General features: G+C 36.4%; 1 protein-coding gene and 1 pseudogene across 11 annotated transcripts in view; one reads left to right on the forward strand and one right to left on the reverse strand.

Annotated features, from left to right (window-relative positions):
• ERC1 (ELKS/RAB6-interacting/CAST family member 1) overlaps positions 1-26,814 on the forward strand; it is a 547,045-nt gene that overhangs the window by 258,386 nt on the left and 261,845 nt on the right. The gene's annotated exons all lie outside the window — the stretch shown is intronic.
• Positions 22,607-23,461, reverse strand: LOC123945906 (annotated as a pseudogene).

Raw genomic sequence — 26,814 nt, forward strand, 5'->3', positions numbered from 1 at the left:
TGCAGAATAGTTTTATTGCCCCAAAAATCCTCTGTGCTCCACTTGTTTGTCCTTCCTCCATCTCCCCAATCCTTGATCTTTTTCCTGTCTCCATAGTTTTCCCTTTTCTAGAATGTCATATAGGTGGAATAACACAGTATGTAGCCTTTTCGGCTTGAGTTTTTCCATTTAGCCTTGCACTTAAGGTTCTTCCAGGTCTTTTTGTGGCCTGATAACTCCTTTTGTTTTTCTTCTGAATAATTTTCCATTGTATAGACATGCCACAATTTGTTCCTTCACCTGTTGAAGAACATCTTGATTACTCCCAATGTTTGGCAATTATGGATAAAGCGTCTATGAACATTTATGTGTAGGTTTTCGTATGGACATAAATTATCAACTGATTTAGGTAAATACCTGGGAATTGCTGGATTTTATGGTAAGACTATAGTTAGCTTTGTAAGAAACTGTGAAACTGTCTTCCAAAGTGGCTATATATAATTTGCTTTTTAATTGCATGCTTTTTTCTTTCTCTCTTTCCTGTTTATCTTTTTTCCACCATTCTGCTACTCACTGCCTATCTGAAGCTGTTGAGTGAAATATTGCATGAGACCAGTCATTTGGGCTCTAAATGGTTTAAGGTATGAAGAAGCCGTTTTCATGTTTGTATTTCTGAGGCCGTGTAACCTTCATCCACTATCCCTTCCTGCTGTCATCTTCTGTTCTTATTTTTATCTTTTTCCATCTTCTAACTCCATGGTTAATTTTACTATATGTATTAATTGTATATACCAAGGTAATCTACAGATATTCATTTTGAAATATCTTAAATGGGTAAAGCTTTTTTTGGCTGGGGACATTATTCTTATTATCTATTCAGGTTCAGAAATTATCTATCTCTTATCTAAATTTAGCCTCTGAGAAGAAATAACTCCCTCTGATAGAAGGAGGATATCTGTATCTCTTGATTTCTTGAAGAGCAAAGCAAAATTGTTTGGGAATAATCTCTTTTAACTAAAATAAAATACAGAGCCTTTTAAAGTTTGAGAGGGGAAAACTCACAAAGGAAAAATTTTCTTCTTATAGGATCCTCTTAGAGTTTCTTTATTCCCAATACTACATGCTGCTCCATATTGAGCACATGCCCCAAATGAGAAATTGTATAATGATCCCATGAAGGAACATGTCCTACAACCTGTGTTGTCAAATGGAGAGTTGAAAGTAAATAATCCCATGAGGGGAATCCCAAGGGCTCTGTTTACTTTAGCTTTGTGCTTTTCTACATGGATTTTGTTGAATGTGAGAGTCCATTTTCTTAAATTGAGACTAGAGTAAAATCTGTTCTCTAAAGTTTCAGGATTGTGAGCAGGTAGGGAGCAATATCTTTAGTTCAGCAGTGCTGCTATCAACTTAAGTTTAAATGCAGTACGTGCATGGAGTACTGGGTGTTATCCGCAAGCATCAATCATGGAACACTACATCAAAAACTAATGATGTATTGTATGGTGACTAACAAAATAATAAAATTAAAAAATTTAAAAAAAACTTAAATTTTTGAAATACGCTTTTTTTTAACTTGAAAAGAATGTTTTAAATATCTTCACTAAGAGTAAGTTTAGTTTTTGAAGAAGACTTTTGCCAACTATATTGCTAACTAAAGTTTTTAAAAATGCCTCTCAAGTAATATGGTATTTTCTTGTGGCTCAGTAAGCTGGATTTCTGTCTGTTCCTGAAGAGTATTTCTTAATGTTTTGAGCAGTGATAAAGATATATCCTCTCAGTATAACTGAAATTTGCACACGAATTCTAACTTTTATTTTTAAAAGCTCATTTTTAATAGTGGTACTCATTTTTTTAAATTGCCATTTTTGATGATATTTGGCTTGAATGTTAAGTAATAAATTTTGACCTAGAAGATCATAAGGTTTTACCTGTGATTTGCAAGTAGTTATAGAACAATGAGCATTTTTAGGGTTATATCCTCAAAATTTCCCCCCCAGATATTTGTATATTAAATATTGTGCATTCCAATAGTTAAAAATCACTTGAACAACAACAAAAATGGCACTCTGATTAAATGGCATATTATAGCCTAACAGGACATGTTGGAGCCACTTGGTTTTTACTCTGAATCTCACAGAATACCCAGCTTCTTCTTTCAACATTCAACTTCTTTTCTTTCCCTTGGTCTTCACTGCCAGTAGTTCTTGGTTCTTTATTGTGAAAATGAGCAGTAGAGTCACTTAAATTTAATCCAGCCTCTTTGCGTCTTACAAAGTTAAATAGCTAAAAAGAAGTAAAATAAGAAGGCAGTGCTAATGGCATGTACTGTGCATATTGGTGGCTCATGCTTCATTATGATTCGCTTGTTTGCTTCTTGGTTCCATTGTTACTTTTGAAGGCAGTGGATTTTTTCCTTGTGCTTCATTTTCACCTTAATCAAATTTCTTATCCTCAGCCATGTCTGGTTTGTTAGACACAGTCGTGGAGGAAATGGAGCGAGGTGCAAGAGTGAGTGGGGTCCAGACTGCAGTTGGCAACCGCCAGGTGTCCCATCGTTTTTCCTTCTTAAAGATTCATTAAACTCTCTATTGGCTGCGAATCTACCCCATCAGTTTTATAGCATTTATCACCATGATACCCAAATACTTTCTCAAACAGAACAAGTTACCACTACTGAAGCATCACTAGTAACTGGGTAACCTGTAGAAGATGATGTGTGCTAATAAAACTATAGTTGTAGTCTCCAGTACTTCCCATGGCCTTCTTACTTTTAGCTGTTCCCAGAGTTGACAGTTTATTCTTTGGCCATATAATCATAGTCCTATACTGGTCTGAACATTTGTAGAAAGCTATATTTCTCATTTTTTTAATTAAATGGCAGTAATGCTCAGAAAATAAAATAATGATCCTTTTACTAATGCTACCCTTTCTGTCAACATTTATTGACTGCCTTGTAGTTTTGCAGATATTACACTAGGTGCTGGAAATAGAAAGGTAATAAAAATAGTCTCTGCCTCAAGAAGTTCATTGTTTATTCGGAAAGACTGAAGAATGAACCTATGATTATGGTTCAGTTTGATAAGTGCCATGGTAGTGATCTGAATAGAGAACATTAACAGTAGAAGAGAAGGAGCAGGCATATAATCCCAATGGGAGAGGTGCATAGAAGGCTTCCTGTAGTAAGTGACTAATGCATGGGCTGAGTCTTAAGAAGAAAAAACTAAGCAAAAAGGAGGTGGAAGGATATTGACCATAGTTCATATAGAGGGATCAGTATATGTGAAAGCTGGAAACATCGGGAATCTTTAAATAGCGGTTAGTAGCTATAGTTCAGGATAAATATGTATGCCACGATCTGTGGGAAGGAGGGGGAAGTGATACAGTCTGATCATGCTGAAGCATGTTTAGTCAGATGTTGTGCTCCAGCATTTAATTTTTTTTTAATTTTATTTTTTTTTAATTTGTTTATTTACAGCATAACAGTGTTCATTGTTTTGGCATCACACCCAGTGCTCCATGCAGTACGTGCCCTCCCTATTACCCACCACCTGGTTCCTCAACCTCCCACCCCCCCGCCCCTTCAAAACCCTCTGGTTGTTTTTCAGAGTCCATAGTCTCTAATGGTTCATCTCCCCTTCCAGTTTCCCTCAACTCCCTCTCCTCTCCATCTCCCCATGTCCTTCATGTTATTTGTTATGCTCCACAAATAAGTGAGACCATATGATACTTGACTCTCTCTGCTTGACTTATTTCGCTCAGCATAATCTCTTCCAGTCCCGTCCATGTTGCTACAAAAGTTGGGTATTCATCCTTTCTGATGGAGGCATAATACTCCATTGTGTATATGGACCACATCTTCCTTATCCATTCATCCGTTGAAGGGCATCTTGGTTCTTTCCACAGTTTGGCGACCGTGGCCATTGCTGCAATAAACATTGGGGTACAGATGGCCCTTCTTTTCACTACATCTGTATCTTTGGGGTAAATACCCAGCAGTGCAATTGCAGGGTCATAGGGAAGCTCTATTCTTAATTTCTTGAGGAATCTCCACACTGTTCTCCAAAGTGGCTGCACTAACTTGCATTCCGACCAACAGTGTAAGAGGGTTCCCCTTTCTCCACATCCTCTCCAACACACGTTGTTTCCTGTCTTGCTAATTTTGGCCATTCTAACTGGTGTCAGGTCCAGCATTTAATTTTATGATCAAGGCAGTGGAGAACTATTGAAGCGTTTTAAGTACATAACAATATTTTATCATGAGTTTGGTTGTTCTTTCATTCATTCATTCAACAGATCTTTATTGAGCATCCAGGGGTGCTGTGGTAGTCCGGGGTAATACATCATGGTGTAGAAAGCAGCTGTGGTCTCTCCCCTAAGAGAGCTTATAGTCTGCAGAGGGACACAGACACTAACAAAAAAAAAACCGTTTAGTCACAAGTTATCACAAAGTACTGTAAAAAATAGGAACAGGTTTTCTGTAATTTGGTGGAATTGAGAGAGGTTAGAACCTATTTTTCATTGAGTGCTCGGAGAGGGTCCTCTGATAAAGTAACATTTAACCTGGGTCTTGAAGGGTGAGAAGCCTGCCATGTGAAGAATGGGGAGGAATCAATGTTTTTGACGGCAGAAAGGTGGAAAGAACTGGACATGTGTGAGGACGACTGGTATGACTTGGGGGGTGGGAGCACCACAAGGCATGCAGGGCCTTAGGTAAGGGGTGGCCAGGAGTTGGCTTTTTGTTTTGTTTTGTTTTGTTTTTACAGAGATCACAAGTAGGCAGAGATGCAGGCAGAGAGAGAGGAGGAAGCAGGCTCTGCTGAGCAGAGAGCCCGATACAGGGCTCCATCCCAGAACTCTGAGATCATGACCTGAGCCGAAGGCAGAGGCTTTAACCCACTGAGCCACCCAGGTGCCTCGAGTTGGCATTTTTTTAAGAATGGTAGAAGCCATTAAAGAGGTTTGATCAGTGCATGACATCCACTGATTATGTTTTTAAAAGACTGTCTGGCTACTAGTTGGAAAATGGACGCCACAAGGCTAAGAGTGAAGCAAGAAGATCAGATGAGTTATTAGAGTAGCCTAGGCCAGAATTCTTCAGACTGATGTACACATATACCTGGAGATGGCACGAACATTTTCCAAAAGGATGCATGGGCACAGGTGCCCAGCTTCCAAACATCCTTTTCCTTCAAATTGATCTGCCTTAGAGGGCACCTAAGAAAAGCAGATTCTTTTTACTTTTTACTTCCCTTTTCATAGTGTGCATCTCTCACTATACAATAGGCACATCTCTCCTGAATCTTAGTATTTTATATTCCTCTAGGGAGGAAAAAAAAAAAACCCTCTGGAACAGTTACAAACAGATAATTGCAAATATTGGTGTTAAGAAGATGGATCAGAAAAGTCAGATTGTTTATAATTCTTTGTTTTCAATAGAATTGGATAACCTAATTAAGTTGTCAGCTGATAATTATAAATAATTTTTAATAATAGGCTACTGTGTGATTTGGGGCATATAATTCTGAAGGAGTGCAAAATATTGGGACATACTGCTATAAAAAATTTCCTTCCATTCCTATTTATTTATATAAAGGTTTCTTAGTCCTCTGAAAAGGAAGCATACAATAGAATTGATACTGAACCCTGAATGAGTAATATTCATCAAGGAATATCTAAACTAATAAAATAAAAATTCCATTAATTTCATTAAGATAAATACGTTTAATGATATGACACATTTTTAGTAAAATTCTACTTTTCACATTTAATATTGTATTCTTTCAAAATATCACATATATAAGTTTCGATTGATCATGTTATTAGTAGTTATAATAATCAATTTGAAAGAATTTTTTAATAGAGTTATGACCATAGGAAATGTTGTAAATATGAAATTTAAATTTATATACATATCTTTGATGCAGAAAAGTATGGGAGAGGATCTATACAAACAGTCTAGCATAAAATAAACTACATCATTATAAAATTTTAGGAAGAAATGGAAAAGAAACACCAGGTCAAAGAGAAAAAGGAACATGTAAAATGTTTAATCACTTAAGAACAGTTTGTCTTTACAGTTTTTAAATAGATAAAAGTAGATATAAAGTCACCATAGTGTTTATATTTAATTGAATACTTTCTTTTTAAAAAAAGAATAACACTTTATTTTTTGAAAACATTTTAAAATACCTAAGAAATCACATTATTTGCAACTCTTTAAACTGATGAGTTAAAAATGGATATCAGGTTAAAATTATAGTTATGTAAACTATTGTAGGAGGCATACAAACAAAGTCATGTAGCCTTCTGGTCTAGGCAAGAAACTGTAAATTAGGATGTAGGTGGGTAAATTGCATAGTGGCAGTGGGAACGGAGACAAGTGGATGGATTTAGAATGTCTTTTGGAAGTAGAGCTAAAAAGACTTGGTGAATTCCATGTATGGGTAAGGCTGAAGGAGAAAACAAAGATGATTTTCCATTTATTGGCTAGACAACTAGGTAGATGTTGGTTCCCTTTTCTGAGATGAGAAATCCTGAGGGAAAAACTTGTTTGAGGGTAAGAACCAAGAAATTATGCTAAAAAAAATGATAGTTATTATTAGTAGTAGTTATTATTAGTAGTAGAATTATTACCACATCAGCTGTTTATATCAACCCAGTTTTCTCGTCTGAAATAAATTATTGTCTACTTCATGTCTACTTTGTACCTTTTTTCAGCTATTTCATTGACATCTCAACCTGAAACCATCCAACTCCAGAACCCTTGATTCCTTGCCTTAAACCAATTTTTCCCCAGGCCTTTTCATCTCATGGGAGAAAATACTCTTATCCTACAAGTCTGAAATTAGTCATGGTGCAAGTTAGGAGAAGCAAGTCCGAGAAAGGCTGAAGTGATAGGTTAGGTACAGAGATTGCAAACTCTGGTTCAGAAAGCTACTCCAGAGGTTTAGGGAAGCTATATTACGTAGTGGTTAAGAAAGTGGGTTCTGGGTTAGAATCCTTGATTGGAATTATGGTTTAATCACTCAGAAATTATAATTGTACACAAATTATTTCTGTGTCGATTCCCTGAGCTGTCAAAAATACTTACTGTAACTGCCACACCAAGGAGAGGTTATATGTATAAAGCACTTACAACAGTTGGCATATAGTAAGCACCCAGTAAACCTTAGTAGCTAAGGTTAAGTAGCTACGTAGGCTTCTCTTGTTACTACCGTGGCTCTTGATAGCACCAAGGAAAGAGGTTGCTCACATCAGCAAACAGCTCCAGAGAAACTTAGTATCTACAGACCCCACCTTAATGTCTTCAGTACTGGTGATAACCAGCTTTTTCTTAAAAGTTTCCATTTGCATATATCAAGTTTTAATCCTTGGGACTTGAGGAAATCCTGTCCCCTGGCACTTCGCAGCCTAGAATGTATAGTATCTGCATCTGCTGGAAATACCACAGCCAGCTAATAGGTTAGTCAAAAGGGTATCGTTCTTATCATTCAGTTATTCTTTCTCTGAGAATTTGTCTTAGGTCAATGCAGGATCTTAGTTCTGTCCATTATTTTCCAATATTCTTTTAGGTTCCCCTCATAAAAATAGTTTTAGTAGCTTTAGTAAATGGTTACAAATGTGTGCTGTGAAATCCAATCCTAATGCTATCCTTCAGTTTTACAGAGTTATGTATTATTCTATGATTTCCTTCAGGAAGGAAAGTAGGGAGGGAAAGAAGAGTACTTTCTTTAGCACAATTTAAAACAAAACGAGAATTTGAGAATATTATGCTTAGATTTTATTCGTAGAAGTAGAAAGATAGAGAAAATATAAGATTAAAAAAATGTGTTTGATCCTCATAATCTTAAATAGGAAATATGTTTGAATATTCATGACTTTTTCCTCTTACCAAACACTCAGATGCGCACACAAACGCACACATTTCCTGCATACTGAAAATACCTCAAAAACATTATTTCAGTTGAAGTGCACCCTCCTAGTGCCCAGGTATGGTATCTAAATACCATTCGGTATTAAGAGGATTTGAGTTCCAAATATAAGTTACTTTTTTCTTTTGACATAAAGTGAATTCTAGGAATACACATTTTTCTTCACAAGTGCTTATTTGTGACCAAAGCCTCTGCAGTCCTTATAGCAGCATTCTTCAATAGAACTTTGACCCAGTGGAGATGTTTTATATCTCTCCTTTAACTCACTTTAAGGAGAAGAATGATAAAAATCCATTTCATTTTTTAAAAAAATTTTTCAAGTTATTTATTTATTTATTTGACAGACAGAGATCACACGTAGGCAGAGAAGCAGCCAGAGAGAGAGGAGGAAGCAGGCTCCCTGCTGAGCAGAGAGCCCAATGTGGGGCTCAACCCCAGGACTCTAAGATCATGACTCACTGAGCCACACAGGTGCCCCACTATTTCATGTTTTAAAAAAATTATTCTGGCAGTTATATGAAAAAGAAATCAGGGATAAATAGGAAAAAAATAAATGAACAAGGGCACTAGGCAGAGTACCTGTTAGGAAGATATTGTGTAATCCAAGGAACATAGTAGGGTGTTAGCAATGGAGATGGAGAGATTTATTTGGAGATAGATGCAATGGGATGTGCTGATATTTTGCATGTGGAAGATCAGGAAGAGGGAGATGGTATTTGAGATACCTGTGCCCTCTTTCTCATGAAGGTATTGTCAACTAGGGACTTGGGCATATGGCTTTAGCTCAAAGGTGCGCTGTGAACTAAAATAGAAACGTACTCCTGTTACTCTCAAATGCACATAAATTAAGAAAGTACCTCTTTATTATTACTAGAAAATGTAACACACTGGACCTATATAGCATCTTACTCTTAATATAATTATAAGGCTTGAGATACTGACAATTATTGATTACCTATTAACTGCTGATCATTGTGATAAATAATTAATAGTATTTAATCACTTAAATTCTTAGATATATTAGTGTTTCCTGGAGAGAGAAAGAACATCGGGGCTCATCGGGTCCTTTTTCAGAAGAATGAAGGCAGGTTTGCATTTATTCCCTCTGAATGAAGCAGTGTCTTCATCTTTATTCCATCCTCTTGTCCGGATAAATCCTACTGCTCCTTCCATAAAACCTTCTTTTACCCCCCAAGTCTGAGTTAGATGTCTGTCTCATGTTTTTCAGCAGCACTCTGTACTATTTGTTTGACAACACTGTGTTATTATTACTTACTCTCTGTCACTGTAAGAGATTATCTCCACCTTCTCTATTAGAATGAAACCTCCTTGAGGACAGGTGTTGGGTCTTGTTTATTGTATCTTTAGCAACTACTACCATCATGTCTGGTACATAGTGGCATTCAGTGAATATTTATTGAGTGAATGAATTAATAATGAGTGAATGAATAAAATTTTATTCTGACCTTCTGACTGCACTCCTGGTAACAGAAGCATCTCTTTATTTACTAAACAATCTGAAGTTCAGTTGCAATTTTAGGACTCTTACATTAGTTTTCAAAAAATATTTTGAATTATAAAAATATGTTGAATTATTACAAAAATGTTTTGAATTGTTTTCTTCCTTGCAATTTTCTCCATGGGATTTGATGAAGTACTTTGTCATCTGCCGGAAAAACTCAAAAAAGATTTCACAATCTTAGATTTAAAGAATTAGATAGTATTACTTGAAAGCTTATTTTTTGTGGTAAAGTGTATTTGATATTTAAAGCATGGTAGCTGCAATGGAAAAATAAAATTTAGAGATCTTCATTAACCCTGACCTATCCTTACAGTGGAAAGTAAGAGGACTTACTATGTCTCATGCAGTGAATATGCAGCACTCTGTCCCACCATGACTGATCTTTCAGATAGTTGGGAGCTAGCAAAAAGTGATGTTATGTACCATCTAGTCTTCAACTCTGAGGTAGCAATAAGCCATGTCATAAAAACATGTAAAATTTCAAAACACGCTACAGAACAGATGTAAACTGTGATCAAATTAGGATGAAAATGTTTTTGATTCTACTTTATTTCCATCTGGTGGGACTAATACTTATGATCATCACCGGTGATTTCATTAGGTTTTTCAAGATTTGTCTCATCTCTCCTGCCTTAAAGATAGATTTATAATATTGAGATTGTTTCCTTTTATACAGTACTCTAATGGGCTACATTTATAGTTTATAGAAGTTTCTTAACATACATACATATATATATATATGTATATATATGTATTACTATTTATCCTTTTATGCCTTAAATTGATTTCTGTGTTGGTAGTGATGGGGGTTTTTGAGGTGAGTAGCTGAGCAGTCTCAAAGTATTACAAACATGTTTCTCAGCTATGTGTCTTAGAAGAAAATCCAGTTGTAAATTAGCAGTATGAACTTTGCATTTAAAAGAGATTGCTGATTTCTGCAGAAGTCATCATTTTTGGTCAGTGCAAATATTGAAGGTACTTTGTTCAAAGATTTCATTTTTAAAAAGATGTTATAATCAAACATTCTGTTGGTAAACATGGGGAAAGTGCATTTTTAATATTCCAAGAATCTGATATGGTGACAGTTAAATTCACAATCATTTTCTCTTTGGCATTGTGTAACCATTTCAGTATTTAAATCAAGCTCTGTCAAGAGGAACTTAGTAAGTTTCATTGTAGACTCTTGCTCTAATGTCAATGAGTTTGAATCTCCTTTGTTATGGTGACTGGTTATGAAATCAGTCACTTGACAGACCCTGAAGTGAGACTGCTGGAAATACGTCATGTCTGCCTTCATGGTGACAGCTGGCTACAAAACAAACCCCACCAGAGCCATTCTGCAATTGACAAGGGACTTCAAAGGCCAACAGGGCTGCCACTTCAAAGAGAATTCTGCCATCTCTGGCTTGTTGAAAGAAGAAGTTAAATGGCTATACCCTGCCATAGCAGAAATCTCCATGTTTAGACTTCTCCTCCTTTTGATCTTAAAAAGATGTATGAAATGCACTTTAAGTTAAAGGAATGATATAGTCTATAGCAATGGCAACCCAATATTATTCTCCCTTTCAATCTACTTCTTAATGGAAATTACCCAAATATGTTCAAATAACAGTAGATTTAAAAACTCAAATGTCTCAGAGGATGAGTGTTCAAAAAAGGAATCGAAACTTCATATTAATGTTGTAGGCACTTTCACAAATGTGGAGTAAGTCAGATGGTGAATAAAATGGAGCTCTCAGTGTGTTTTTAAAACTCTCCTTCAGTTTCTCCTGGTAATTTTAGTCTCCTTTAGTAGAATCATGTTCTGAATATTGATAGTAGGAACGGCAGACAACTAAAACCTGTCATCTCAAGTCTAATTTGCATGGTTTAAACAGACATTTCTCTTTCTCCCCTTTTAGTAACTTTGTACTTGAAATTTTAAACTACCTTGTACTGTTTGAAATGTTACTCATCCAGTTGTGCTGGATACGATATTGATGTAATTACCTTATCATTGTATTCAACGAAGGGAAGATCTCAGAGTTTTAATAAAACTCTTCCAATAAAAGATCAAAATACTAACAAGCATCTTGAAGAATAACAATGAAAAGGCAGCAACATGAATTTTTTCATTTAGAATTCTGATAGCTCTGAAAGATACTCATTTGATGGAGTTATGTGTAGTGTACTTAAAAAAGAAGAAAGGAAACTTTATAAATAACAAGACAGTAAGAATATGGAGATTTTATATGTAGTATGAAGTGAGACTATGGCTTGGCTTGAAATCTAAAATTTTTACAAGTCAATGGCATGACCTTTTTTAACTGCAATGTTTTCTCTCTCATCCTCTGTATTATAGAAGGATAAAACTGAGAATCCTTAGATTATTTTGCCCTGATCTTGTGTTCTTTTTTTCTCTTAAAACTTCTACTTACATATAATAAAAGGGTTGACTTAGCAGAAGCTTTAGGGCACTATAATAGCTTACTCTTTAATTTTGCCAGATGGGGTCAGTAGACAACAAGTAAAAAACTTCTGAAGGGAAACTGGAGCTCCCAGGAAATAACCATATGCGATGGTATGACCAAAATAATAATAATATTAATAATCATCATCATCTTTTTACACATGAATGGTTTGTAACAGTACTTCTGAAAGTAGTGCATTTGGGTATGCCTTTTTTATTATAGTTTTTTGCTCTTGAAAAGTTTTTGATAAAATAGTACATGATTATATTATTCTGGAAGTTCAGGAAATATCGATGTTTCTAAATTTTGGCTTGATTTTTCCTTTTCATTCAACAAAAGGACCACATCTGTGTTTTCCAAAGTTATAATCAAATGAAAAATTAACTGCAGTGGAAAAGAAATAAAACCCTGGCACACCCTAAAATTGAACCACAGAGATGAGTGCCAGACTCCATAGATATTGGTTTTCAAAGTAGACATGTTTTTATACTTCTGACTAAACTATATAACCACTACTGCACTGGGAAGCACTTTAGGAATCTATGTGGCAGATCTGTAACAGATGATATTTAGTTTGCTTATAATGAGTTCTTGGGGTGTTTGGCCCTTATTCTGTTATCTCCTACTGAGAAGTTTGATAAACCAAATTATTGACGATAGAGGCAGTCATCCAAGATATCATTGAAGGTGAAGTCATGAGAGCCAGATGGCTTCCCACTGATTTTTATATGCAGTTTATGTTCTCCTTGGCTGCACTTTCTTGGATGTTTTCAATAAAACATATTTTCCTAGAGAAATATGCACAGCAGGATTTATCCTACACAACAGATAGTTTTTGTGTGTGGCATGGCCCATGCTCTGTTTTGGCACTCATTTGTCCCCTCCTCTTACCTCCACCCTCTCTAATGAGTGAGTAAAGAGGTAAAAAGGGCTAGTGTAAAGTGCAGTGAACCAGAAGTCAAGTGATGTGGATTTTAGCTCTTCTGTTTACTAGCTATGATTTAAGGTGAGGTGCATAGTCTTTCTAAGCCTCTGTAGTGGAATGAAGTAATTTATTAGCCCACAAGTGTTTTGGTAGCCTATAAAGACAGTATACAAATGTTGAGCATTATTGCTCAACATTATGGCCAGAATAATCGTGTGTGTGTGTGTGTACACACTTATATGATGTTTATGAGTTCTCTCTTGGTGTCCTTGGGTTGCCAGACATTAAATCTCATCATTTTATATTTCTTCTTTGACTAATAGTAAATTTGTGGTAAGTAAATTTTGATTTTTGATGTTACTATTTTTAATAGTATAATATTGGTAAATTTTTGATTTTCATATAACTGTCATTTCATTTGCCAGTATTTTTTTTATAACCTTTTTCAGGGGTTATATTGAAATAATATGTTTTCTCCACAAAAAATACCTGCAATTGATGAAATATCATTCTGTTTACTTCTAGGTAGGTGTTTGACTTTTCCCAGCAGTGCAAATGAGAAGGATTAAAATTTTCCATTAAAGTGTCAGTAAACTTTTATTGTTGCAAACTTAAGATAGGAGTATGAAGCTGTTTTATTCAAATTGTTTATTTGATCTTAGAAAAAGGGCTTAAGATCTAAATGCTCTGGTCTCTGTTGGTGACTTTATGCTAGTGAGGGGATTGCTGTTTCCTCTGATGAAAAGGAATTAATATTTTCTCCATGTGAAATGGCCAAATGGTTTCAACTATGAAGGAAATTTTTTTTTTTCAAAACCTGGGTATTTTGTACAGCTTTCCTAGCCTGTACGTTAGTCTGTTTTTTGTTTGTTTGTTTTTTTGTTGTGTACTTTAGTCTGTTCTCTTGATTTCTAGTAATGCAGAAAATAACTTTTTTATTTTTCAGAAGAGAATTTACTAGAGCTTGAAGTTCAAGGGAAAGTCTTGTCTTTCCACCTCTGTTTATATTTCCTTGAATTACTCATTTGTCACAAACTCTAATGAGATATAAGGAGGTCTCAGACCCAGATGCAGAAGAGTGTAAAATGATGGTTGCCACATCTTGTTACTGCTGCTGGAGAAAAAATGTGATGTTGCTTAGATTATTTCTATCCTTTTTTCTTACAGGAGTAGTGAAAAGCCGTGGAGTCTATGTGAACCCAGGCAGTTACTAATTTTTGTTTCATTTGATTCTGGTATGAATTCTTGGTTGCTGAAGTAAGCAAATTATAGGAGACATTAATCAAGTAACAGTCTTCTGAAAACAAAAAAAAAGTAGTTTTGAGTGCTTTAATTCAGATTTTTAGTCTTTAGTTTTGATGCTTTGTTACAAAAAAAATCATTTAAGTGGAATTAGCAGTGAGATAAACATTATTAGCCCTTCTTTAAACCTGCTTTCCAACCTCGGTGACACAAATGATGAGATTAATAGCAGCAGGGGGACATTTGCTTTGCTTTGAAAATGTGCACCCACATTTTATTGATGTGGGATTTTTAAAACTCCACTTAGGAATGATGAGGGGTTATCATAGGGTTTATCTACCTAAGCCCTCTGGGTTGATAAAGAAAAATTGAGATGGCTTAGGGGATTGGGGAAGCATTTCTTTCACATTGTTGTGTTTGCACTCTTTTTAAATTTTTAAAAACAATGAAATCTTGGTATTTGCAACTACATGGGTGGACCTAGAGGGTATTTATGCTATGCAAAGTAGTCAGAGAAAGACAAATACTGTATGTTTTCACTTTTATGTGGAATATAAACAAAAAAAAGCAAATGATCAAATAGAACAGAAACAGAATCATAGATACAGAGGACAAACTATTGGTTATTAGAGTAGGGAAGAATTGGTGGGTGGGGGAAATAGGTGAAGGGGATTAAGAGGGACCAATGTCCAATTATAAAATAAATTAGTCATGGGGTTATAATATACAGCATATGGAATATGGTCAATAATATTATAATTACTTTATATGTGTATGGTGACAAGTGGTAACTAGACATACTGTGTCACAATTCAATAATGTATAAAGATATTGAATCACTGGGATGTACACCTGAAACCAAAAGGTTATTGTATGTCAATTATATTTTTATTAAAAAAAATTATCTTCAGCTAAAGATTTATAACCACAGCACAATATCACTGGAAACTTAAAGGGAATTGCCGATGAAGAAACACAACCCAGTCAGTGTACCTTTATTTCTTCTACAAGTTAGTCTTAACCGTGGGTTCTTATAAACCATATGCTTTTATAGAAATACCCAGCATCATTAACTGTCCTATGGGAATGTGAGCCATATTTTGAGAGATGGTAAAGACATTTTGTAAATTCCTCACCAGTGGAACGCTAATTATTCAAGTGTCATTTGCTGATTTTATTCACACTCACAAACCTTTGACATTGTTGACTTATTAGAGAAATGCCACACTATTTAAAAAGTCAAGAAATCTAATGACTCCGAAGTTGAATTGGAGAAATGTGTTTTCTTTGGTTTCTTTTTCAGCGTTATGTATGTGACTCCTACTCATATTTTGGTGCTGCATAAGGTTGGGAGTAAAAGATAGCAGTAGTACCTTACAATTCCTAATCTTAATATACTGCTAAATTCAGTGTTAATTTAGTAAATTAAGTTACTTCAGGAATCACGATATCTTATTTTCAATAAATAATAGAAAATTAAAGCAGTGTTATCATATAAGTCATACACATTAAGGAAATAATTCTTAATTCTTACTTTGGTATCATCTGCTTTATTTCAAAGTTATGGCACAGTGGGGCCAGTGTCCACCCTTTTTAAAGAACTTAGTAGAATTAATTTTACTCTGCCTTTCATACTAGATTTCATTAGACATTGTCCAAAGAAAAAAAGCCTCCAATTATCTGTATTGCACCATTATCCCTATCTGTTCAGTACTTTCTTTGCCTCAACGTATTCTTCAGTTCTTCTTATTCTGCGTCTTCCCACTTTGTCACCAAAATTCAGATTCATTTTTCTTCATTCATTCACCAATTCACCAAGTACTTACTGAGTTTCTATTCTGTGCCCGGCCCTGACACATACATTCTTAATTTCTTCTCACTCTTCCTCCCCCTCTTCCTTAATTGTAATTAACATATGGTATTATATTACTTTAAAGTATTTAGTATACTGATTCAACAGTTCTATACATTGCTCGGTGGTCATCATGGTAAGTGTACTCTTAATCCCCTTTATTCCACCCATATACCCACCCACCTGTCCTCTGGTAACCATCATTTGGTTCTCTGTATTTGTTTGTTTCTTTTTTGTCTCTTTTGTGTGTTTCTTCATTTTTGTTGTTCTTATTGTTTCCTGAATTCCACATACAAGTGAAATCATGCTATACTTGATTTTTTTTTTCTTTCTTGAACCAGCTTTCACCTTCTTTGCATGAAGTGTAATTTGGCCTCTCCTTTGACAACTTCCAGCAACTCTTTCTGGTGATAAATACATGTTTCTTCTGAACCATAGGGTTAGAGGTAGGACTCTCACCCTTCCTGTTTCCTGTTACACTTTCAGACCATTATTCCATCATGTTATTATGAGAACCCCTACTTCTTCAAGTCCCATGCCATTCTGATATAGCACGGAAGGTTTTCATTAAAGATTTTTATCTCACTGATTTCAGAATCTGCGTGGATAATTCATTTGTTTTCTAATCCTGTCTGTTTCTTTACCTTTGTCTCTGTTGACTTTCTTCATCCCACATTTGGTATTCTAACCCTTATAATCTAGCCTGCCTCCAAATTCACTCATTACAGTATCTTTCTCTCTAAACACAATTGCCTATTATTTTAGCATTCTTGTTCAGTTTTACTATCTTTCCATATCATTTGAACAACTTTTTCTCTTTTTGCTTCATCTAATCCATTAGTCCTCTCTTTCCTTCCTTTTGTATTCCCCATCTTTGCCTCTTCCTATATTCAGCTTAGAAGCCTTTTTCCATTATTTTAGTAGTTCTCATTTTCACACTCTGAATCTTCTGGCCCCTCTGTTTAGTGAGATCCCTTTAGTACCTTTCTGTTGTATTTGGGATAAAATCCCAAATCCTTCATGTGGCCTACAAGATCGTTCTACATCTAGCCCCTTTCTCCCTCTCCCACCACATTTGGACCCATCTCCTTGTTCTCAGGGTTTGTATATTTAATCTTCTCTCTCTGTTTTCCCATTTTAGGGCTACTATACTAGCTGGAATGCCATTTTCCTCCCCACCTGCTTCTTACTTTCTTGGGAAAACTCTCTAGGCCCCCAAAACATAGATCAAAGCCTCATGTTACTTACTCTCGTGGCATATGTACTTTCTCCATAACACTGTACATAGTTTATAATTAAATATTTATGAATTTTATTAATGACTATCTCTATATGGACTCAAAGGTCAACAGCTATAGAGAAATATGTCTGTTTTGTTTTCTGTTACATCTTCAATGCCTAACACATAGTACCTGGCACAGGGTGGGAATGAAAGGTTTAGAAGGAAGAAGAGAAGGGGGAGAAAGGAAGGAAGGAAAGATGCAAAACTGGGCATGGGAGCACTCTGTGGAGCAATTTATTAGATATAATTGTGGAAAGCTGTTATGGAACAGTGATACATTGTAGCAAAGCAAAATTAACTCTGAATACAGTGGGTTCTGGCTGTCTAGGTTGGAATCCTGGTTCTATCTCCTCTAGCTGTTAAGGCACTTAAGCTCTCCAAACCTGTATTGTCTTCTATAAAAGTGAGATAATAATAATACTTAATATCTAGCCTCACAGGCTTATTGTGAGGATTTAATGAAATGATATCTGTAAAGTGCTTTGAACACTTTGAAGTTTTCAGACAAGGTAAGTTGCTGCTGCTGTTGTTATTATTATTCTTAAAATAGCTATAGCTAGGGGTGCCTGGGTGGCTCAGTGGATTAAGCCGCTGCCTTCGGCTCAGGTCATGATCTCAGGGTCCTGGGATCAAGCCCCGCATCGGGCTCTCTGCTCCGCCTCCTCTCTCTCTGCCTGCCTCTCTGCCTACTTGTGATCTCTCTCTCTGTCAAATAAATAAATAAAATCTTTAAAAAAAAATAGCTATAGCTATTCCCTGTTAATAAAATACTGTACTATTGGTATATATCTTGTCAAAGAATTACCATGCATTGACAAAAAGAGTATAATGGGAAAAGAGAATATTTCTAGTATGTATGCTATTATGCAGTGTAATTCTGTAAATTTAAATTCACAGTAGTTGGTGATTGTGTGATACCTAGAGGATTTTGTTGGGAGAGGATGGTAGAAGGTGTATATGAATATATGTGTGTAAGTTCTCACTGATACTTAAGAAATGCTCCTCAACTCAGGAGCTTTTTAAATAAAAACTTTTTTTAATTTAAAAAATTTGGGGGTAATTATATAACAGAGTGGTTCCTAATCTAGAATTTCTTTGAAATCAAGAGAACTGGTGGACTTCTCAAACGAAAATCTGACTTCTATGATGAATGCTTAACCTCTAGGTAATCTTCTTTGGACACTCCTTTTTTCTTCTAATTGTTTCATTCTTTTGGAGACTTATGCTTCTTACCCTCCTAAGAAACCATAACAAGATTTTCCATAAGCATCTTGGAAATGACAAAAAAGTATTTTGCTCTCTGTTGGGGAATGGAAGAAGGTGGGAGACTTGAAGATGAAGTCTTTGCCAGCACCTGAAGCACCTAATTTCTTTGCTTTCTTAAGGAAAATGGGTCTGTGGTAAAGTCATAATTTGTTCCTTCTTATTCTGAGTAAAAGTTTATTAGCTTGTGATTTAAGCAAACCATCTGGTCGTGCTGGCACTGCACACTGTCAAGCCCTGTGCTTTCTCTTAATATGTTACTGGAGGCAGTTAAGTTGCATACTTGAATCCCAGCTCTGGCCTGGCTTTTTTTGTATCTTGAAACATATGTTTTTAAAGATCATACTGTAACCTGGAGCACATTTTTAAATGGTGGAGAATTTCTTCATTGTTTAGTGTGTTATATATCTCTTCATTTCTTCTATTCAGCTTTCATTACTTTCATCTCTCAGTGACTATACCTAAAACCATATAACTGCTGTGTGGTAGGCGTGTAATGGAACAGATATCCAAATGGAGATAGTTGGATGTATTCTCTGAGGTTGTGGAAAAGTAACAGAGTAGTTCAGTTTGACCTTGAAACTGTTTCCCTGGCTGGAACCCAAGCACAAATGAGATAATTATTTGGAAATCCTTGCCTGTGGTACCATTCTAGCCTTAAAAACAAAAATGCTTTAAAACTTACTTGGTTGTATGTATTATCTTGGTTGTATGTATGTATAATACGCTAGGAATACCTTGAGGGTCTGGCACTAAAATGGTTGGGAAAATGAAGCAATCTTTAAGAAAATTACATTTTGCTAACAAGCAAAATTCTGTAAGTGGAAGTATGGAATGAAAGTTAAAACATGTCTGTAAACAGAGCAGACTGGATGCTGGGCAAATAACTTCCACAGAAAGAATTGAAGATGGTTGATAAAATATGTATCATAAGTTGGAAAGAAAGTAAGGAAATCTCAGGAGATGAATAAGACAGGGAATTAAAATACAGGTACTTGATGAGCTGTTAAACTTGAACATTAGCTCTTAAACTTAAACTTCTTGGAAGGAAAAAGGTCCATGGATGCCCAAAATGGAGAATCTAACAGACAACCAAATTCCCTATACCCTTTTTATTTTTTATTTTTTTAAGTAGGCTCCATACCCAGTGTAGAGCCCAACACCAGACCTGAACTCATGACCCTGAGATCAAGCCCTGAGCTGAGATCAAGAGTTGGATACTTAAAATGACAGAACCACCTAGGCACCCCACCCCACCCTTTTTAAAAGGGATCCATGGCCACCTGAGTGGCTCAGTCAGTTGCCTGCCTATGATCCTGTCATGATCCCAGGGTCCTGGGATCTAGTTCCACATGAGGCCCCTTGCTCAGCGGAGAGTCCGCTTCTCCCTCTCCCCTCCACTGCTCATGTGTGTGCACGTGTGCGTGCTCTCTGTCTCTCACAAAAATAAATTTAAAAAACCAAAAGGAATCCACAATACCCAAAATTGGTCCTTTGAAAACATTAAGAAAAGTGGCTTTTGGTGATATTAAAAGAGGGGAAAAAAAGGCAGAGTGAACAATTTTTGAAGTGATAAAGGACTTATAACTATGAATCCTGCAAGTTTTAAAAAGATATAAGAATATTTCGCCAGTACATATGAAATTTAGACTAAGTAAGCAAATGCAAAAAAAAAAAAAGAATTTAGCAAGACTCGCTACATGTGAAAAAGAAAACCTGAAAAAATGAGTCAGTAATAAAATTTTTCCTACAAATTTCAATCCTGAAGAGTTAACAATAGTGACTTTTTAAAAGACATAAGGACAAATAATTTCAGTCTTACAGAAACAATGCCAGAAAATTAAAAAGAGGGAATAATTAATCACAAACATATTTTATAAGATTAACATAACTTCGTATCAAAATTTGACAAGGTTAGTACAGGAAAAGAAAAGTTTAGGCCTGTCTCAACCGTGAACATAAATGCAAAAATTCCTAAACAAAATATTGCCAATTTAAAGTTAGTGTATGAAAAAGAGAAAAATAAGCATGAAGACATTTTAGGCCTGTTCCAGGAGTCAAGATTGGTGCCTTTAGAAAATTAACTACCATAATCTGCCACATTAAAAGATGTTAGGGAAAAGTCATATGATCATCTTAAGAAATGTAGAAACTTTAATTTTTTTAACTAGCAATAGAAGGAAATTTCTTTTTTCTTTTTAAGTTTTTATTTAGAGGTGCGTAGGTGGCTCAGTTAGTTAAGCATCTGCCTTCGGCCCATGTCATGATCTCAGGGTCCTGGAATTGAGCCCCATAGTGGGCTGAGACATTGGATATCCCTATGGGGAAAATGAGATTGGTTCAACACCATACACAAACAATTCCAGGTAGTTTAAAGACTAGATGTCAGACACAATATTTAACACTCTTGGATAACTTGTCAGTCAGGTATTGTACAGTAACCACAAAATAACACAAGTTATTGTAATGGTTAGTTTTATGTGTCAACTTGCTTGGGCCACAAGGTGCCCAGATATTTGGTCAAACTTTTTTTTTTTTTTTTGACGGTGTTTTGGATGAGATTAACATTTAAATCAATACACTTGAGTAATTCAGATTGCCCTCTGTAATGTGAGTCCTGTTCTATTCAAGTTTTTCAGTCAGTTGATTCCCCTCCCCTGACTAGGAGTAAATCCTGCCTGATTGTGTTTGAACTGGGATGTTGGCTTTTGCCTGCTTTTGGACCCTAATTGCAACACTGAGTCTTGAGTCTTGAGTCTTGAGTCTTGAGTCTGTCCGTCTTTGGACCAGAACTTCACAATTGGGTCTCTTGGTCTCAAGCTTGCCCATTCAGTTTGCAGATCTTGGCATTTGTCAGGTTCCATAATCACATGAGCCAGTTACTTTTAAAATATATATATGTATGTTTTCTAATATGTATTACACATTACATATTGCATATAATTTCTTATAAATTATAAATTTTAATATATAATATATATAGTGTACTTTATATGTTGATGTAATTGCTATGGTATATTAATATAACTAATTATATTAATTTAGCAGTATATTTAGTTATTGGTTAGGTTTCCCCAGAGAAACAAAACTAATAGGATATATATTGAATACAGTATGTGTGTATATGTGCGTGTTTGCATATGCATGCATATACAGGCATTCCTAGGAGACTTTGCCGATTTGGTTCCAGACCTCTACAATAAGGCATATAAGGCAATAAAGTGAATCAAATGAATTTTTTGGTTTCCCAGTGTATATATATATAAAAGTTATGTTTACACCATATTATAGTGTGTTAGGTGTGCAATAGCATTATGTCTAAAAAAATAATGTACATGCCTTAATTAAAAAATACTTTATTGCTTAAAAATGCTAACTAGCATCCACACTTTCAGCAAGCTATAATATTTTTGCTGTTGGAAGTTCTTACCTCAGTGTTGATGGCTGTGACTGATCTGGTTGGTGGTTGCTGAAGGTGGGGGTAGCTGTAGCAATTTCTCTATTTTCTTTTTTGGGGGGTTTTTTTTGACAAGTATTTAGGACCTTTAGTACGATTTGTTTGCTGTTTGTTGACTTTCTTGAAAAGAAAATCAAGTTGTTAATTTTTTATTACAAATAGAAATGAGGCTTTTAAAAATCTCATCTTGGTGTACCTGGGTGGCTCAGTTGTTAGGCATCTGCCTTCGGCTCAGGTTGTGATCCTGGGGTCCAGGGATCGAGTCCCACATTGGGCTCCCCACTCTGTGGGAAGCCTGCTTTTCCCTCTCCAGTCCCCCTGCTTGTGTTCCCTCTCTCACTGTGTCTCTCTCTGTCAAATAAATAAATAAAATCTTTTAAAAACATAAAAAAATAATAAAAATTAAAATCTCATCTTGCCCAGATATGAAGCAATTTAAAAACTCTTAAAAGTGTATTAGGAAAAAACAGGCTTTTTTTTTTTTTTTAACATATTTGTCCTTACTAAAAAGGGATGCTGGGCAAAACAATAAAAACAATAAAACAAAAAACAATAGGCAAAAACAATAAAAACCCCATGCTCGATAGATAATGCAGATAGTTCTAGTTATTTTGTTAATGGGCAAAAAACAAGCACTTAAGAGCTTCAGCTCCAGTTTTTTGTTAATTTCTTATTCCTGGAATATCAAACTCATTTCTTTTTATTGGATGACTAAACCAGATGATGGTAGAGAATTGATAAACCAGTATTTACTTAGCCCTGCCTTAGTCAGAAGTTGGGGAATTGGGGCAGATGAGTTCTTTGCTGGTGGATCAGCTGCTTTTATCTCTTTGCCACTTTGTTGTTTGGGGTTTCCTGGGCACTCGTGTCAGTAATTGAAGTTGTAGAAGTACCAGTGTTGAGGTAGCTGCTTACCTTGGGTCTCATTTCCTTGACTTTCCTTAATTTCTTTATTGCTGTCTTCTCTACATTGTCTCTGGTAAGGAGGCCCCTGCAGAATTGTTGTCTGTGACCCTGATACATATTCTCTCTCACTGGTCTACCTTGTGCTCCTGAATTCTGGTTGTCAGCACCTTCCAGCTCTTCTCCCTGCCCAAGCGGGTTGGAAGACTGTGGTTGATGCCCCCACGGTCTCCACATGTATTAAGATGGGAATTGTTGCCTGCAGAAGGTCCGGAACTGTTGGGTCTGGCCTTGAAAGCAGTGTCTAATCCCTCATTCTTTTCCCCACTCTCACTATTTTGGCAATTCTGCTAGTAATTGCATGGAGGACCCATGTGCCATGGATAGTGCCTATAATGGTTATGGTCTGCTGCATATTTACTGCCTTGTACTGGAGCTCCACCAGCATCTATACCATTTGTTACCTCCTTACCCGTTCCCCTTCAACAGCATCATACTCCACAGTCCCTCCATCCTCCCACACTATGAAAGTAGTTCTTGGAATTACTCCTCTTTATGACAGTCAGGTGTACACATACATCTTCCTTGGTTTATTCCTGTTGATGAGACCATATCCATATCTCACATTGGACCATTTTGCTCTTCCCCACATCTTCTTACATTTGCTGGCAGTGATGTGAGGCCTCCACCACCAACTGTGGGGTCAGGCTTGGTGTCAGCAGTGCTGGGACAGGGGCGGGGACTGGGTGACTGGAAGGTTTCCACCACACAGCTCATGGTTGTAGTGATGGCGACAGGCCTGGTTTAGGCGGCTGCAGCTCCTCCTGGTGTGTGATGGTAACTAGACCAGAGTTGGTGGGGCTGTTCCAGGCTTTTTGAGGTCTGCTCTCCATGCCCACTACCTATTGGAATTTCTCCAAATACAGAAACAATGGAGGCACCTGGGTGGCTCAGTTGGTTAAGCATCTGACTTTGGCTCGGGTAATGATCCCAGGGTCCTGTGGTCAAGCCCTATGTCGGGCCCCCTGCTCAGTGGGGAATCTTCTCTTCTTCACTCTCCCTCTGCCTTCCACCCCCTACTCATGCTTGCTTTCTCTCTCTGTCTCTCAAATGAATAAATAAAATCTTTAAAAAAAGAGAAAACAATGAAGTTTGTCACATCAACTTTTTCTTTCACCAACAGTTTCTCTGTAGCATATGATTCTGTGTGATAGCATTGTAGTCACAGTAGAACTTCCTTCAGAGTTGGAGTCAACTAGTAAAGTTTACATAATTTTCTAAATCCTTTGTTGTTTCTACGATCTTTATGGCATCTTCAGAGGGAGTAGATTCCATATCAAGAAACCACTTTCTTTAAAAAAAAGAAAAGAAAAGAAACCACTTTCTTTACCCATCTAAAAGAAGCAACTCCTCATCTGTTCAAATTTTATCGTGGGATTGCAACAATTAAGTCACATCTTCAGGCTCCACTTCTAATTCTAGCTCTCTTGATATTTCCACTACATCTGCAGTTCCCTCCTCCACTGAAGTCTTGAACCCCTCAAAGTCATCCAGGAGGATTGGAACCAACTTCTTCCAAACTCCTTTTCAGGTTGATATTTTTACCTCTTCCCATGAATCACAAGTGTTCTTACCAGCATCTAGAATGGTAGACTTTTTTTCCAGAAGGTTTTCAATTTACTTGGTCCAGATCCATCAGAGGAATCCCTGTCTATGGCAGCTGTAGCGTTCCTGAAATGTATTTCTTAAATAATAAAACTTAAAATCTGAAATGACTTCTTCTTGCTCCATGGGCTACAGAATGAATGTTGCGTTAGGCATGAAAACAACAATAATTTCATTGTACATCTCCATCAGAACTCTTCCAGTGTCAATGAGTAATCATATTTTGAAAGGAAATTTTTTTTTTCTGAGCAGTAGGTCTCAGCAGTGGACTTAAAATATTTAGTAGACTACGTTGTAAACAAATGTGCTGTTACCTAGGCTTTGCTCTTCCATTTATAAAATACAGGCAGAGTAGACTTAGCATGATTCTTTAGGGCCTTAGGATTTTTAGGTGGTAAATGAGCATTGGCCTCAACTTAAAGTCATTAGCTGTGTTAGCCCCTAACAAGAGAATCAGCCTATATTTTTAAGACAAGCATTGACTTCTCCTCTCTAAGATTTCTTTTTCTTCCAGTAGAAAGCTGTTTCATCTACACTGAACATCTGTTGTTTAGTGTAGCTACCTTCATTAATGATCTTAGCTAGATCTCCTGGATAACTTGCTACAGTTTCTACATCAGCAGGTACTGCTTCATCTTGTACTTATATGTTATGGAGATAATTCTTCCCTCAAACCACATGAACCAACTTCTGACCACTTCAGATTTCTCTTCTGCAGCTTCCTCACCTCTCTTAGCCTTCACAGAATTGAAGAGAGTTTGGCCTTGCTCTGGATTAGGCATTCCTTAAGGAATGTTACAGCTGGTCATTCCATAGAATGGAGGGTTAGTAAAACTTTCTCCATATGAGTAATAAGGTTGTTTCTCACTTTCTTATTGTTTGTGTGTTCACTGAAATAGCATTTGTAATTTCCTTTAAGAACTTTTCCTTTGCAGGGGTACCTGGGTGGCTCAGTGGGTAAAGCCTCTGCCTTTGGCTCTCATCATGATCTCAGGGTACTGGGATCCAGCCCCGCATTGGGCGTTCTGCTCAGCAGGGAGCCTGCTTTCCCTCTTCTCTCTCTTCCTGCCTCTCTGCCTACTTGTGATCTCTGTCTGTCAAATAGATAAATAAAATCTTTAAAAAAAAAAAAAAAGCTTTTCCTTTGTATTCACAATTTGGCTGTTTGATACAAGAGATCTGGCTTTCAGGTATCTCAGCTTTGGACCTATCTTCCTCACTAAGCTTAATCATGTCTAGCTTTTGATTTAAAGTGAGAGATATGTGACTCTTTCTTTCACTTGAACATTTAGATACCGTTGTAGCATTATTAATTGACCTAACTTCAGTATTGTTATATCTCAGGAATAGAGAGGCCCAAGGAGAAAGATAGTGACAGGGGTTGGTGGAGAAGGCATAGCACACACTACATTTGGCAAATAAGTTTGTTGTCTTATATGGGTGCAGTTTGTGGTGCCCCAAAAAGAATTAGAGTAGTAAAATAAAAAATCACTGATCATATATCACTATAACAAATATAATAATAATGAAAAAATTAGAAACATTGGGAGAATTAACATTGTAACAGACATAAAGTGAGCAAATGCTTTTGGAAATATGGAAACAGATAGACTTGCTTGACATGGGTTGCCACAAAACTTCAATTTGTAAAAAATATAAGGGCTGTGAAGTGCAGTAAAACAAGGTATACCTGCACACACACATATTCAGAATATATCCTATTGCTTTTCTTTCTCTGGAGAACCCTAACCCACCTATAATAATCATGTATTTCTTCATCACATAGATTGGAGGGTTAGTATAGTTGGCTTTGCTTTAGTTGTTGACTGGGGTGGCTATGCCCTCATGACTTTTTCTAGAACCCAACTGAGAGGGAGTAGCTATTCAGAATGTTGCTTTTTTGGCAATGGTGGAAATGTAGCCTAACCACATGTATTATGAACTTCAACTTGTTTCTGAATTGCTAACATCCCAATGCTCAAAGCAAGTCACATAGCCAAGCCAAAATCAAGGGTCAGAGAAGTATTTTCTGCCCATTATTATGCTATGGGAAGGATGTGGATGAATACTAATACCATAGAGGGATGAATAATTGGGACCACTAATTCAGTCTATTCCTGAAGGCAATACAAAAGTAGGAAATATCATAAGACCCTGAGAATAGGAAGGATTTCTTAAACAGCATATAAAAGTCACAAATCTTAAAGGCTTAATAAATTTGTTTATATTAATAATCAAGATATCTGGGGGCACCTGGGTGGCTCAGTTGGTTAAACGTCTGACTCTTGGGCGCCTGGGTGGCTCAGTGGGTTAAGCCTCTGTCTTCGGCTCAGGTCATGA

The sequence above is a fragment of the Meles meles genome, chromosome 7 (assembly GCF_922984935.1).
Source record: "Meles meles chromosome 7, mMelMel3.1 paternal haplotype, whole genome shotgun sequence".
NCBI lineage: Eukaryota > Metazoa > Chordata > Mammalia > Carnivora > Mustelidae > Meles > Meles meles.